Raw genomic sequence first — 15335 nt, forward strand, 5'->3', positions numbered from 1 at the left:
TGCAGACATGCTGACACAAATGGCCTCATTTTCAGTCACGATACTTAAGCTGTGTGAGCACATATCTCAGTGTGTTTCCTATAATGATATATATTCTTTAAATAGGCAATTTATAAAAGAATAAACACCAAAGGATAGGAGAAATATAAATAAACAATCATTTTATAATTATAAAAAAGATTATTTATATATATATTATTTAATACCAAGTAAATTAAAAAAATAAAAATTCTGACACCACCAAGGTTTGACCAGGACAAAGATAACTGAAACTCTCAATATCTACTGGGAGAAGAGTAAAATAGCAAAATATTTCAGAAGACAATGTGTCAAATCTGGATATACTGCAGCATATAATCTGCAATTCAGCAATGGTGATTTTAAATAAATGTCCAATACATACTCTTACACATATTCACCATAGAATATTTGCATGAAAATATTCATTTCAGTGGAGTCCTTAGTTAAGTGAATAAAGAATAAATTATTGTACATTCACACAGTTCATACAATAAAAACTAGGTTAATTAATGTGAACATGAATAGATCTCGAAAACATAATACTGAGTAAAAGAATTTTGAAATAATGCATGATGACAGCACAGATATACATTTTTAAAACAACAATCCAAAGTAATGCTTTCTTATGGATCTATAAGTGACAAAATAATAAAAACAAAAAGGAAAAGAGCACATGCCATATTTGGAACAGTGTTTATTTCAAGGCAAAGGAGGTGAAACAATGTGCTTGCAACAGAAAACCAAGAGGACTTGACCACCTTCCATAATGTTACATGCCTTTTACTAAAAAATAAAATGAAATCTGAAGCAGAAGCAATAAAATGCTAACACTTTCTCATTCTGGCTGACAGAGAGTTGTGTATTGATATTTTATTGTGTCTATTTTCCTATGGTTTTAGAACTTAGCAACTTTCATTAAGGGAGCGTGAACAAGTTCAGCGAGCTGGGAAAACTGTTCGGCACAAGCTGAATAAAAGCAGACCCTGGGCAGCTGGTCAATTTTCACCTGTCATTCCCCTGACATGGGCAATCTCAAAGCCAAATCTGATATAGATGATAGTTCCCTGGTCTTCTGGTTAGTTTCAAGTCCCAGTTTCACCCATTCAATTTTCACAGCAAAAGTTGTCATTGTTCTTTCTTCTGGGGGTATCACATACCATTCCTTGCTAATTTTATTCTTTGTTTTTCTAATCTGATGAATACATTTCCATTTTTATTAGGTCTAATAGATAGCTGATCTAATTTGGAGCGTATAAATTGCACAGTTATATGTGCATTGATTGTAGCACATAACCCCAATACACTGGGATTTTTTCCAGAGATTAGACATGCTTCTTAGCTTCCTTTCTAGGGATGGTTAATTTCCAATGGTTATCAACCCTCAAACTGAAAATTAAGCAATACATATTTACTTTGTGGATGACCAGTTTTATTAAAGTAGTAGAGCTGATGCAATTAATTATCAATACCTTATGAAGAGAGACTAAAATTAAAATGGCTTAAGAGAAGCAGGCAGGTATCTATTGTCAGTTTTGAAATTCTGTTACTGTTGTGAAGAGTTAGTTCCTGAGTTTTGCAACAATCCAGAAGTTGTACACAAAGTATTTCTCAATTTTTTGGTTTTACATCTTTTAAGGGAAATTAGTTTATGCTAATAGTCATTTATGGTAGAGTGACTTGAAGATGATGGGAATTTTGTTTGATTTAACAGAAATCTTTCTACGTATTCCCACTGGCGCTCAAAGGTCAATGCCTCTGGTGACCACCCTCCAAACATAAAAAATCTGTCCAGTGAACTCTGCATGTTTAGCTCTTATGCTTGCTTAAACCCAATAATGCAATTAGAGTTGTTGTTGTTGTTTTACACAGAGACAAAGAGAGAGTCAGAGAGAGGGATCATAGGGACAGACAGACAGGAACGCAGAGAGATGAGAAGCATCAATCATCAGTTTCTCGTTGTGACACCTTAGTTGTTCATTGATTGCTTTCTCATATGTGCCTTGACCGTGGGCCTTCAGCAGACCGAGTAACCCCTTGCTTGAGCCAGAGATCTAGGGTCCAAGCTGGTGAGCTTTTGTTCAAACCAGATGAGCCCGCGCTCAAACTGGCAACCTCAGGGTCTCGAAATAGGGTCCTCGGCATCCCAGTCCGATGCTCTAAGCACTGCGCCACTGCCTGGTCAGGCTGCAATTAGAGTTCTGAGAACTTGGAGTGAGTACCCAACTTTTCATTCTTGGTCCTTGAAATTCTAGGAACTAGAGATTCTATGATAGTGTCCCTGTATCTTATAGAATATCTTTTGTGACAGCTAGCTTAGTGTATGACCTTGTTATTCCCTAATAAGGTCTTATTAGGCAATAGCCCCAAATTAATTTATTTATCTTTTTTAGAAATAATGAACATGTTTTTATTTATCTCATAATTTATAAAATGTGAATAATCTGTAATTCAGCCATAGCCTTTATTTCCAGTTAACTTCTTCATTGTGTCTTAATTATCTTTTTAAAAACATACTTTTAAAGAAATTGGTGAATTTTTCATTGTTCTTTATGTCTAGATAACATCCAAAGACAAATCCTATAGGGTGAGTATATGAACCCAATGATCACACACAGTCTGAAGTAAGTTCATCATAGTTCTTTGGTCCCTGGTGCCAGCAAAGACCTGAAAACCAAGGGCAGCAGTGAGCAAAGCCCGAAAATTAATTTAAAACAAAGGAAATTCTTCCATTGTAACATCATGTAAATGAGTATATTATCAAAGTGAAGCAGAGTCAGAGTTATTCAAATAAAATTGATTAAAAAAACAATAAACTTGGAACAATTGTAGATGGAGAAACTGATATTTTCCTAAAGGATAAGGCTATGCATTTGGATTTTATAAAGACAGTGCTTCCATTTGCATAAGCCATAGAAGTCAGAATGTCAGGTATCATAAAATCTGAGGGTGAAATATGTGTGGATATAGGAAAGATGAGTTTTGTGTTAGGAAGATCTCTGTCTTTTACTGAAAAAGAAATTACGTAAGAGAACAAATACTCTCTGAGGGGAAAACCAACACACAAGCAAAAAACATGAAAAAATAAATCTGGGATTTATTCCCACAGGGCACATCGGTGAATAGAGGGTGGAAGGGATAGCGAGATAGTAGTCCAGTCCCTTAGCTCTGATGTCATTTCAATTTCAGTAAGAGCTTGCCAATTACTGCCCAGTCTCAAATATTACAAAAGATGTTTCCAGTCAGCTTTACTTCTCAAATGATTATCTTACTAGGCATATACAGATACATTTGACTTTAATTAGAAATGTCCCTAAGTCTCATAAGAGCACAAAATTTAGGGAAATTTTTACAAGAATCATTGAGATTATTCATTCTGTATGCATAAACATTTTACTAACCATTTAACAAGTCTAGGCAAAATTACCGAAAGAACATTTAGCTATACCATTTGTCACTTTACTTCAGCATTACAGCACGAGCTCTATTTTAAGCAAGACATTGCTTTTTACTTTGATTGTGGATGGTTTTAGTGCAGTGTTTTTGTCTCTTGCTTTAAAAGTGTTTTTCTTTAAAAAATATAACTACCCTACCAAAGTGTCTCTTACATTCACATTTAACTGCACAGTTCCAGTCACTACTTACATACAAAGGGCTTCTACCTGGCAGGTACACTGCACCAAAGTTATTAAAAGTTTTAACTGGAGCACAGCATGTTTCAAATACCTGTTTAGATTTAAAACACTTCAGGGAAAGAAAGTACAGAACCAAGGGGTCATGAGATCTAGACTTTACCCTCTGGTTTATTGCTAATTAGTTGTGAAACCTTGGCCCTGTTATTCAAATTCTTATAGTCTCAGTTCCAAAAAGAAATAAGGGCAAATGAAAAGGGATCCAGAAAGAAAGTATAAAATTCTTTACTTCTGTATTTCAAGAAGGGTAGAGGGTCTGAGATGTTCTTTCACTCCAAGCTAGTAGGTTCGCCATAGGTTCATGGATGCTGGTGGGAGACATGAGACTCAGGTCAGAGATGAAGGAAAATTCATTACTCACCGCAGTAGTAGCAGTAGCCAGAGAATCAGAGTGTGTGTGTGCGCCCCAATTATTAGGGCAACACAAAGAGGGCCAAGTGAGACCTGCATAGACTGTGGGCTGTGTTACAGGAAACCCAAATGTTTTACAACGGGCAGCAAGTATGCCTGCTCTCTGCTCCAGGAGGAAGCACTATCTTTCTAGCTTTCTCAATGTTGAAACATTGTGAAAGACAGTCTGAAACTCCAGAAAATTTGGTTCATCTCTTACAAGACATGCAGAAGAACAGGAGAAAGACACAGAGAAATAAATATCTCTCAATATCATCCATCTCTCTTATCTATATCATGTTAGTATCTGGTGAATTTTCCCATGATATGCCATTACCAGCTACTTTTAATAATCCGATGACAGAAGTTGAAGCCAATCCTTCCATCTCACTTGTATAGCGTATAATTAAGGTTCCCATCAAGAGGACTCCAGGCACCAGCGTGAGGCTGATACACACTGCCCACTCAGGTTTCTATATCCATGGATCTAGAACTGCTTGGGTGTGCCCAACTGTTAATATTTGCAATGTGTTTGATATTTAGAAGAAAAACTTGTTCTTAGAAAAATAAATTAATTCACAATAATCATTACTTTTCTCTGAAAATCTAGAGATCTTAAATGACATTTAGTATAAACTCTTCCTTTGTTACAGATAAAAGAAATAAGACCATAGCAGAAGAAATATTTGTTAAAGGTTACAAAACAAAGTTTTTGCCCAGGTCTCCTATCTCCCTGTCTATTTCATGGTTTAAAACGTCTATCAGCTAGCAAAGTAGTATTCCCTGGCACATTGTCTAACATTGTGCCAGGGGAACCCAGAAGACAAGCCAACATACATCATCCACGTAAACAATCAGCAAACTATTTAGTGCTAAACTGTATGTTACCAGATAATTCAAATTGATGTTGTGAATAAATTCCACTGCTTAAGAGAGGAATGAAGAAATATGAAAAGACAAGTGATCTCAGCTAATGCAGAAAAAAAAGGCAAACACACTAATCTCAGCAATGACAAGGCCAAGTCACAGCTGGCGGCGGGAACCCTGGTGAGAGATAAAGGGTGAGAAACCCTGCCTGTGTGCGGAGAGAAAGACCAGATGAGGGAGCAGGACAGCACTGTGGAAGACCACAGAGGTCAAAGGAAAGAGTTCATTTCCGGAAAAAAGGCAACCGGGACCCTTATCCCCACCCAACCCCGCCTTCAGGCAAAGTCAAGCTTGGGTTTGGTTTCAAAAGAGGGCTCAGTTACAGTGTGAGTGTGTGTGTGTGTGTGTGTGTGTGTGTGTGTGTGTGTGTGTAACATACACTCTAAGACATGGTAAAATTAAAATATCTGAGGACAAGTGGATTATAAATCAATTATAATATATATTTTTGAAATATTCAAAAATTAGAATTTTTATGCATTGTTATCATTTCTGCAAGACTTTAGAAAATGAAAATAAATCCTTTACTTACTGCTATAATATAGAATTACTGGTACCTATATAATATTAATGTATAGTATATGCCTAATATAGTATATAATGTACATAAAAATTATGGATATTTTAATATTATATATTAACATATAGAATATACCTAATACATGACTGTAATAGTAATATATATTATATATAATATACCTAACAATGCCACTCTATAAGCTGTAGAACACAGAGAATCAGTATGTATAGTAATCAATTTGGAGCAGAGCTGCAGATTCAAATTCTGACTCCCCAATTAAAGATGTTCCCTTAACTAAGGTAATCATCTGCTTTATACCCCAGTAGTTTTTTTATTCTTTTCTAGTATATACTGTAAGGTATTTTTCCCCACCGAGAAGGAAGGAAGAGGTCTTGGAGCCACAAAGTGTGGAATAGCAAACGGCTTTATTGAGTACAGAGCACATCCCGCCCGGCAAAGTTCCCTGGCCCCGAGGTAAGATGGAGGCTAGGGAAGTTGCACGGATTAAACCGTGTGGGAGATATTTAAAGGGGTCCCTCTAGAGAAGTGGAGTTAACATGACGTGGTGAAATCCCACTGGCTGGTAGATGGTTGCTTTTTTCCAAACAGTTCCTAGGAAGTTTCTTTTGGCGTGCTTGGTTGTGGGCGGTCGTAGCCAAAGTTCGTGGGTCTGAGTTCCCCATGTGACCATTCCCCATTATCCACCGACCTTACATTCTGACCTTTTGTGTTAAATAGAAAAAGGGGCGCCGTTTATTCATCTGGCTACTTCCTGCTGAATAGGGGCATCGTGGGGAGGGGGAGATCAGAAGGTGGCGGTTTTGAGGGGTGTCAGGAGGAACATCTGTGTGGCCATGAGTTGAGAAACTTCGCGGATGCGGTCCTGTAAGGATTTTTAAAAAAGAGGAATAATAGGGGGATTTGCAGGGTCCAGCCTTTTGGTGAGCTGGAGATGGATGAAGTCCAGTGGTTCCAACTGCCATTGGTCCTGTAAGGAGGCAAGCTTGAGGCAGAACTGCATGTCAGGAGTGGCGTAAAAAGGGGAAAGGTAGGGGTCACATCCATTCCCATAACTGAGACCTGTGAGGGAACTAGAGGTCCAGAGTGTGATGGCAAAACAGAGAAGGTAGCCCCCGTGTCCACAAGAAATGAGATGAACTTACCCACTTGTTGCAGCATACCCTGGGCTCTCTGAGTCCAGGCTGTGTCTTAGGAGTTCAAGCGATGCACCCACCTGGCTGGATTGGCCTCCCATTCGGGCGGCTTGTCCTCCACGTAGAGGTGCTGAGGAAAAACCTGTTGCCCAAGGGGCAATCACTCTGCCAGTGACCGGGCTGCTTGCAGTCAGGGCAGGGCTCAGTGGGCAGCTGTGGGCAGGGGCCCTGCCTGGACCAGTGGTCCTGCTTGCCACAGTTAAAGCAAGCTGCTGGTGGCTCTGCTGGTCTCAAGGTTGCCTCAAGACCTGAGGTTTGGAGCATTACTTTCTGCTGCATGCGGGGCTTGGCGGAACAGCCTTGGCCTATTTCTACTAGGTGGGACTGTTAAAAACTTTAAATGCCGTGTTCACAGGTTCCGAATAAGGGTTTGGGGGATTGGGAATAAGAGGAGAGGGGCTCGTGCGGAGCCCGGCACCCAGATCCTGCAGGAAATGCTGAATAGGACAGGAACTTCCTGCAAGGAAATTGTGGTTGGACGTCCTGAAAACTGGTGTAAGAGTCAATGCCAGGCTGAGAATGCCTGACGGAGGGGGGACTTAAGAACACAGTGAAGGGAGGGGCCCCTGGCCAGCAGGGGAGGAGAAAGAGATGGTAGTGGTGAATAAGAAACAGGTTTTTGAGAAGGGAGGGGAGAGGGCTTTCAGAGGGAAGAGACCTGAGCACAAAAGAGGTCCACAAAGGGACCAGAGAAAAGTCCCGAGAGAGGGGCACCTGCGAGGGTCAGACAGGAGGGAGAGAGAATTGGGAGTCCACGGAGAAGGAAAGATTAGGAGTGGAGGTTTTAGGTGAGGTTTCTCTGGCCAGAAAAAGACCTGTGCAGTGGAACAGGCAGCACAGAGATTAAGGATGGGTGCGCAAATAATTAGAAGCTGTGTATGTAAGAGATCTCCAATCAGTTCTGAGCTTTTTTGGCGATAGTTAAATTGGTGAGGGTGTTAACACCAAAAGTCCCTTCAGGAGGCTAATTGAGTGGGTTCTGTGGCCTGGCCACAGCAGAGAAGAAGAACAGGTTCTTCTTCCTTAGGGAGGGAGATTCCTGTGCCCCAATAGCCGCCCTCAGTCCTCGGAGTGGTCAGTATTGAGTATTAGCGTCCTAAAAACTCAAAGGTCTGGCCACGGACAGAAAAGGTAAAGTGGATGTGCTCCGGAGGTCTCTGAAGCACACGCTTACTTGGACAGAAAAGAGTTCCCTGACGTAGCTACGGTTTCGGACAGGGAGTCTCGGAATAAAGACCTGAGAGGAAGGCTGGAGGCAGGGGACTTACTGCACTGTGCGCCGAAGTGGGTGGAAGGTCGGAGATCCTGGTTCTTTCTCCTGGTTCTTTCTCGGAGGGGAGGGGAAAGGAATGGTCCTTGCAGACTTCTAACTCCTCCTGGGTTTAGGCACCAAAATGTAAGGTATTTTCCCCCGCCGAGAAGCAAGGAAGAGGTCTTGGAGCCACAAAGTGTGGAATAGCAAACGGCTTTATTGAGTACAGAGTGCATCCTGCCCAGCAAGATTCCCTGGTTCCAAGGTAAGATGGAGGCTAGGGAAGTTGCACGAATTAAACTGCATCGGAGATATTTAAAGGGGTCCCTCTAGGGGAGTTGTTGGGCGGATAAAATGTATTATGCTCACTTTGTTAAAGATGGCACTGCTCACGTGGAGGCCATTGCCCAGGTGATTTTAATGTGTGTCTCTGGTGGCCATGGCCACTGGCTTTACATTTGGCATAGTCTGTGGCAGGATTCGATACAGATCGGCAAGGAGCCTTTGAGTGGTAGAGTAGAGGATTGGCTAGTGTTAGGGTTCCCCATGGCTGTCCTTTTGGGGACTGTAGGCTGGCTGACTTTTACAGCCATGTGTGAGGAAACTGAGAGCTCTGTGGAAGAGGCTGCCCGGGACCTGCAAACCGAGCAGTGGAAGAAGCTGGAGCAAAAGCAAGAGAAACAGATGCTGACCCTGGAGCTGGAGGAAGTGCTGGAGAAGGAGGTCGACCAGGTTTGCGAGATTCACCTGGAAATGAAGCAGCTGCTGGAGGAGGATTCATAGGTTCGTGAGAGTTGCAGATTGCCCTGGACATTGTGGAGAGCCAGCAGCAGCAGGAAGCTGGAGCTGAGGCTGAGGCTGAGGCTGAAGCTGAGGCCGAAGCTGAGGCCAGGTCCGGAGCTGCAAGGTCTGCGGAGCAGAAGGTGGCAACGGCCTAGGGCTCAAGCCTGGCAGCCAGAGCTGGTGTTTTCAGTTCCTCTTTGGAGTATGAGGAGAATCGAGCTGGAGTTGCAATCCTCAGTCTCCAAAACATGAGAGCCCAGCTGGAAGGAGCACCTACTATGGCCCTGGTAGGTCTGCGATTTTGGGACATAGGGCTGGACATGCTCTCCGGAGCAGAGATGGGAATGCTGATTGCCATTGTCACATACCCCTCTTTGGGACAGTGTAAGACCTGCCAGGACAGCAGGGATGAGGGGGGTGGCTGAGTTCTCATGTGCATGGACTGATTTCCTGGACTACGACCGGAGTAGGCACTGGCTCCTTTGTTGGATTGACTTACAGATTTTGAACAATGTGAAATACCCTGAAGGGGGTTGGGGGTGGCTTTGCTAGAAGTACTCCCCTGCCCCAGGAAGCTTTTCCCGTGGCTAGAAAGAAGGCCAAGGACATTTTGCGCTTTGGGCTAAGTGCTCAGAGACTGGTGAAGTGTACCTTTGTGATTGTTAAAACTGTATGATTTGTGCTGTTGTAATTTGTGCAATGTGCCTAATTTCCTTTCCCAGGGATGCCAGTGATGTAGATTGTGGGTAGTAAAGTGAGCATAGGGGTGGATTGTTGGGCGGATAAAATGTATTATGCTCACTTTGTTAAAGATGGCGCTGCTCACGTGGAGGCCATTGCCCAGGTGATATTAATGTGTGTCTCTGTGGGCTGTGGGCAGGCAGAATCCTTGTAGCCTGGGGCTTGGTTTTGGGATTAAGCCTTTCCCACCCTTTTTGATGTGGGGTGGTACAATCCCATCATGCCCCAGATAAGTGACTTTGTATTAGAGACTTCCCTATTTTGTATATTGGATTAAAGGTTTGGATTTCTACATTATAAAATAGGGGCAGAGTGGGAGCTTGCTCTCTTGGTTCCTGAGATTATGATTAGAGGAGACAGCAGAGAGCAGAGAGAGGCCATGTGGAGGAGGCCAGGAGAAGCAGCCAAGATGGCAGAGTGTTGAGTGAGAAGCCAGTTTGTGCAAAGTTTGTGCAGGGAGAAGGAAGGAGATGGGGAACAGAAGTGAATAAGTCTGATAAGCTAGAAACCTTTGATTCTAGGAAACTCGGATAAGTCAGTAGCTTTGTGAGCACTGAATGTGAGTGGGTTTTGGAGCCCAGTGTGTGTTTATACTTGCCTGCTGGGTGCAAGCTAGGATTAAAGATGATGGCCCACCAGTTTTTGGCTCCGTTGTTTCTTTACCGACTGTCCGAATCCAATGCAAACCTGCATGGGCCAGGCAGCTGTGATGATGGCCTCGGCTTCTGGCTTTACAGGAGTGGAGCTAACATGATGTGGTGAAATCCCACTGGCTGGTAGATGGTTGCTTTTTTCCAAACAGTTCCTAGGAAGTTTCTTTTGGTGCGCTTGGCTGTGGGCAGTCCTAGCCAAAGTTCGTGGGTCTGAATTCCCCACGTGACCATTCCCCATTATCCACCGACCTTACATATATATACCTCACAGGGTTTTTCTGAGGTTAAAATGAAATAATATATATAAAGTGCTTACTATAGTACCTGGTGCATGATATAAAATATTATTACTATTGAAGGTAAGAGAGCCAGATTACTAAGTGCTGATCAGAACAGTTTTGACTGTTGTTTTTATCTTTGAAAGCCTTCCTTGGTTTCTATAACTTGCATTTGGAACCCTGAGATCCAGACAAAACAGACACTTAATCTTTCTCTAAAGGCACCTATAGTCACACATGCCTGCACGCACACACACACGCACGCACACACATTCAAAAATCCCTATAACTTGCTTCAGTATCTGGAAGTAAAATTGTGAAACTTACATGAGGATTTCAAAAAATTCTAAAAAGCATCTGTTAAAATTCAACATCTATATATAATTTAAATAAACTTGTAACTACAGAATGGGAAAAAATATTTGCAAATCATATATTTTAAAAGAGGTTAATATCCAAAATTTATAAATAAGTCATAAAATTCAATAGCAAAAAAAAATACCCAAATAATATAATTAAAATATGGGTGGAGGAACTAAATAGACGTTTCCAAGATAATATACAAATGGCCAACATGTACATGAAAAGATGCTCAACATCACTAAACATCAGGAAAATACTGTACGAATCAAAACCACAATGAGGTATTACCTCATACTAGTTTGAAGGGCTGACATCAAAAAGACAAAAAATAATAAGTGTTAGCAAGAATATGGAGTAAAGAGAACACTTGTGTACGGTTGGTGGTAATGTAAATTGGTGTGGCCACTATAGAAAAATGTGGCATTATTATACAGGTTTCTCAAAAGCTTGAAATAGAACTACCATATGGTCCAGCAATTCCACTTCTGTGTAGTATTTGAAGGAGCTAAAACACTGACTTGAAAAGATAACTATACTCCTATGTTTAGTACAGCATTACTACTTATTATAGCCAAGATGCAGAAACAATCTAAGTATCTATCAACAGATGAACAGATAAAGAAAATGTAATGAATGGATAATATATTTGCATATTTTTAACATTTGCATATATGAGATCTATCGAGCATTGTAACAATATGGATGAACATTGAGGGCATTATGCTAAGTGAAATAAGACAGATATAGAAAGAAAAAAACTGTGTGATCTCACTTATATGTAGAATAAAAAAAATGATCTCATAGAAACAGATCCATGGTTGCCAAGGGTGGGGGGTGGGAAATGGATAAGGGTGGTCAAAAGTTACAAACCCCCATTTAAGATGAAGAAGTCCTGCAGTGTAATGTACAGCACAGTGACCATAGTTAACAGCATTTTATCGTGTACTTGAAAGTTGCCGAGAGAGTAGATATTAAAAGCTCTCCTCACAAGAAAAATAATTTGTAACTATATTAGGTGACAGATGTTAACTTATTATGGTAATCATTTCAAAATATAAACATGTATTGAAATATTATGATGTACATATTTTAACTAACACAATATTATATGTCAATTATGTCTTAATACAACTGAAACAAAAATCTATAGCAACTAAGAATAAAGAAAAACTTGGTGCATTTCAGTAGTATGTCTGAAACAAGGCTAAAGCAATAAATTAAGGACATTCCTCTAAAACTAGGAATAAACTAAGAAAGCCAACTATCATTGTTTTTATTTAATATTGTGCTAGAGGTTTAACCCAGTACAATGGGGCAAGAAAATATGAAATATTCAAAATTTGGGAAAAAAGCAATAAAAATAATCATTAATTTGCAGATGACAAAGATTACACAAAAAATATAAAATAATCTAGAAAAAGTACTAAAAATAAGAGTTGTATTTGACAATTTCTCTTATCAGTTTTATAAAAAGAAGTTTTTATATAAAACAAAACAACTTGAAAGAAATAAAATGGTTCAAATGCCATCATTGACAAAGCAAATTCTTGAAATAGAACACAAAAAGGGCTAACTCATAAAAGAAAAGATTTAGCTACTTTAAAATCAAGAAAATATCTGCCTTAAAAGACATTTTGTGGACTAAGAAAAGACATTTGCAAAGCATTTATTAAAAAAAGGACTCCAAACTATACAAAGAATTTCTACAAATCATTAAGAGAAAGACAACACATTAGAAATGTGGGCAATAATACTCAAGTGAGCATTTTTCACACACACACACACACACAAACACAATTCAAATGGTCCAATAAACAACTAAGAAGGTGCTTAACTTCATTAACCATCAGACAGTGGCATAGCGAGGGGGGGCAAGGGGGTCTATCATGCCCCGGGCACCACTCGCAGAGGGTCTCCAAGACAAACAAGAAAAGCGTATTAGAAGCGTAGTTAGTGGGGAGGGGCGCGCCAATAAAGTGTTGTGCCCAGGGCGCCAGTTTTGTTCGCTATGCCACTGCCATCAGAAAATTTCAAATTAATACCACAATTAGATGCACTATGGGAAAACTATCCTGGTTACAGTTTAAAAAACCTGAAATACCAAATACTACAGAGAAAATAAAGCCACTCATTGAATGCTAGTGGCAATGTAAATTTGTAAACTACTTCTGAGAATGTTTGGATAGCATTTGCTAAAGCTTAGCATACGTTTATCTTACGACACAGTGATTCTGTTCCTAGCTATATTTCCAACAAAAATGTGTATATTTGGGTACTAATAGACATATGCCAGTATATAGCCATACTGTTCTAATAGGTAGACATATTTTCATCAACAGCAGAACAGTATATTGTGGTAGGATCATGAAAATGAAAAGTATACAATGAAAATAAAGAACTATGATATGCAACAACATGGATGAATTTCAAAAGCATAATGTTGAGAGCAAGAAGTCAGCTAAAAAAAATAACACATACTACATTATTTCTATAAATTTTTAAAATAGCAAAATCTAACTGATGGCGATGTAAGTTAAGATGGTGGTTCACAATACAGTAAACAGAGATGTGTCATAGAATTGGGCGCCTGAAGCCTGTATAATTATGTTAACTATCATAGCCCTAAAATTTTCAATAAAAAAGATTGTGGTTAATTTTGGTGAGTACAGTGATGGAAAGTGGGCATATTGAAAAGCTTCCAGGTTACGGACAAATATTCTATTTCTTGATCTCGGTGGGTTATAAGTGGGTTCATTTTATGAAAAGCCTTTGGTCTATATAGTTATGATTTACCTATTGTTCTTCATTTATCTTATTTTTAATGGAAAGGTTAAACATATATGTATGTATATCAATAGAAGAAAGAGGAGAGAGGGAGGGGAATGTTGGGGAGAAAGGAGAGAAAGAGAGAGAGATCTAGCCAAATTAAACCAGGTCTTAAAAATGTAGTGAGTGAGAAAAAAAGGATAATTCACCACCAGCACCATCTGCTATTCCTACGAAATATGCACTTCATTGTTTCTGAAAGAACTCATGGCTAAACTAATTTCAGAATAACAGAAATTGTTGTGGAGTCTGGAATCCCAACCACTACAATGGGACCTTTTTTCATTAAACGGCTATGGAAACATTCTGGGATCAGTTGTGAATAACTTCATAAATATAAGTATATTGAGTCAAAGTTTCCTGCAAAAAGAAAAAAAATCTAGTTTTAATAATAACCATTATCCTAGTTCAAATAGATTGAAAATTCATTTGGAAAGTAATATCTTTTCCACCAACAACACCACACCACACACACACACACACACATTTGGTTAGCAAATTGGCCCCCATAGGTATGCAGAGAACAGGGAGAGACAGAAGAGGCATACTACACAGATTGGTAGGTGGCAGGTTTAATACGCAAGGGAATTTACATACAAGGCTTCTCTCAAGCAGCCACAAAATTGTATAGTAGATCTCTGCACCTTCCCACAAGAATCTTAAAATTTGATATGGAGGTTTAGTTGGTCAGTCACACATTCAGTCCAGATGATCTCAACACCTTACATCCTTGAAACAGCTACTAGTGTGGGATTGGTGTGCAGAATGTCCATCCCCGAAACAGGGAGGGGAAGGGGGAGGGGAAGAGGAGCTTCTAACTGCTCAGGCTCAGTTTTCTGGTCAACTAACTGACTGTCATCTCTTCTTGATGACATGCTACAACACTCCTATACACACACATACATTCCCTTCTTGTAGTAGGAATAGAGGGCACAGAGGAGCCAAACAGATTATTGAGTACCCAGGCAAGGCCTGGGGTAGAATGCATGGGGGAAGTGTGAGCACAGTTATACTATCAGAGCTCCAAGGTCAAGTGTCTGATCTCCAACTGGAATCCAGGGGAGAAGACTAAACTTAAAGACAAGAGCCAATTAACTAAAATCATAATAAACTGATGCCATATCATTAATTAATGAGAAAGAAAACATCCGAAACAAGGTAGAATGCTCTCATTGTCCTGTCAGTATGAATTCCTATTGTCCTCAGTGGGAGCATGAGAAGTCAGGATCTACTTAGACTTGGCCAGAGCAACTAGTGGTGTAATTTGGATGGCAGTGGCATTGACAGATGAGCACTGATGGACCCATTTCCACTGTGGGTCTATTCACAGCTGGCAGTGAACAGTCACTCTTGCAGTGCCTTCCCCTGGGAGTAATCAGTGGGGAAGACATGTAATTCCGGGCTCTCACATCAATATTACAAACTCCATGCAGATCTATCTTTGTTGATTTTCTCAGTCTCTTTTAGACAATAATACTGTGGTCAAGCCCATTTACATTTTGTATATTTAATTAGTTGAATCCTCCAAGGAAGACCTCTATGTTGCAGGGCTATTTTAATCTAATTCTTTATGTACTAACCTTAGGAGTCTATCAGAAAGGAGAGATATAATGTGGAGGGAAAGAATCTATGTTTAAGACATAGTTTTTATTAAACTATATGAAAACAGAAGTTTCTT

General features: G+C 40.0%; 1 pseudogene; it reads right to left on the reverse strand.

Annotated features, from left to right (window-relative positions):
- Positions 1-2482: 2482 nt before the first annotated feature.
- On the reverse strand, positions 2483-2655 carry LOC136309476 (NADH dehydrogenase [ubiquinone] 1 beta subcomplex subunit 1 pseudogene; annotated as a pseudogene).
- Positions 2656-15335: the final 12680 nt, after the last annotated feature.

The sequence above is a fragment of the Saccopteryx bilineata genome, chromosome 6, assembly GCF_036850765.1.
Source record: "Saccopteryx bilineata isolate mSacBil1 chromosome 6, mSacBil1_pri_phased_curated, whole genome shotgun sequence".
NCBI lineage: Eukaryota > Metazoa > Chordata > Mammalia > Chiroptera > Emballonuridae > Saccopteryx > Saccopteryx bilineata.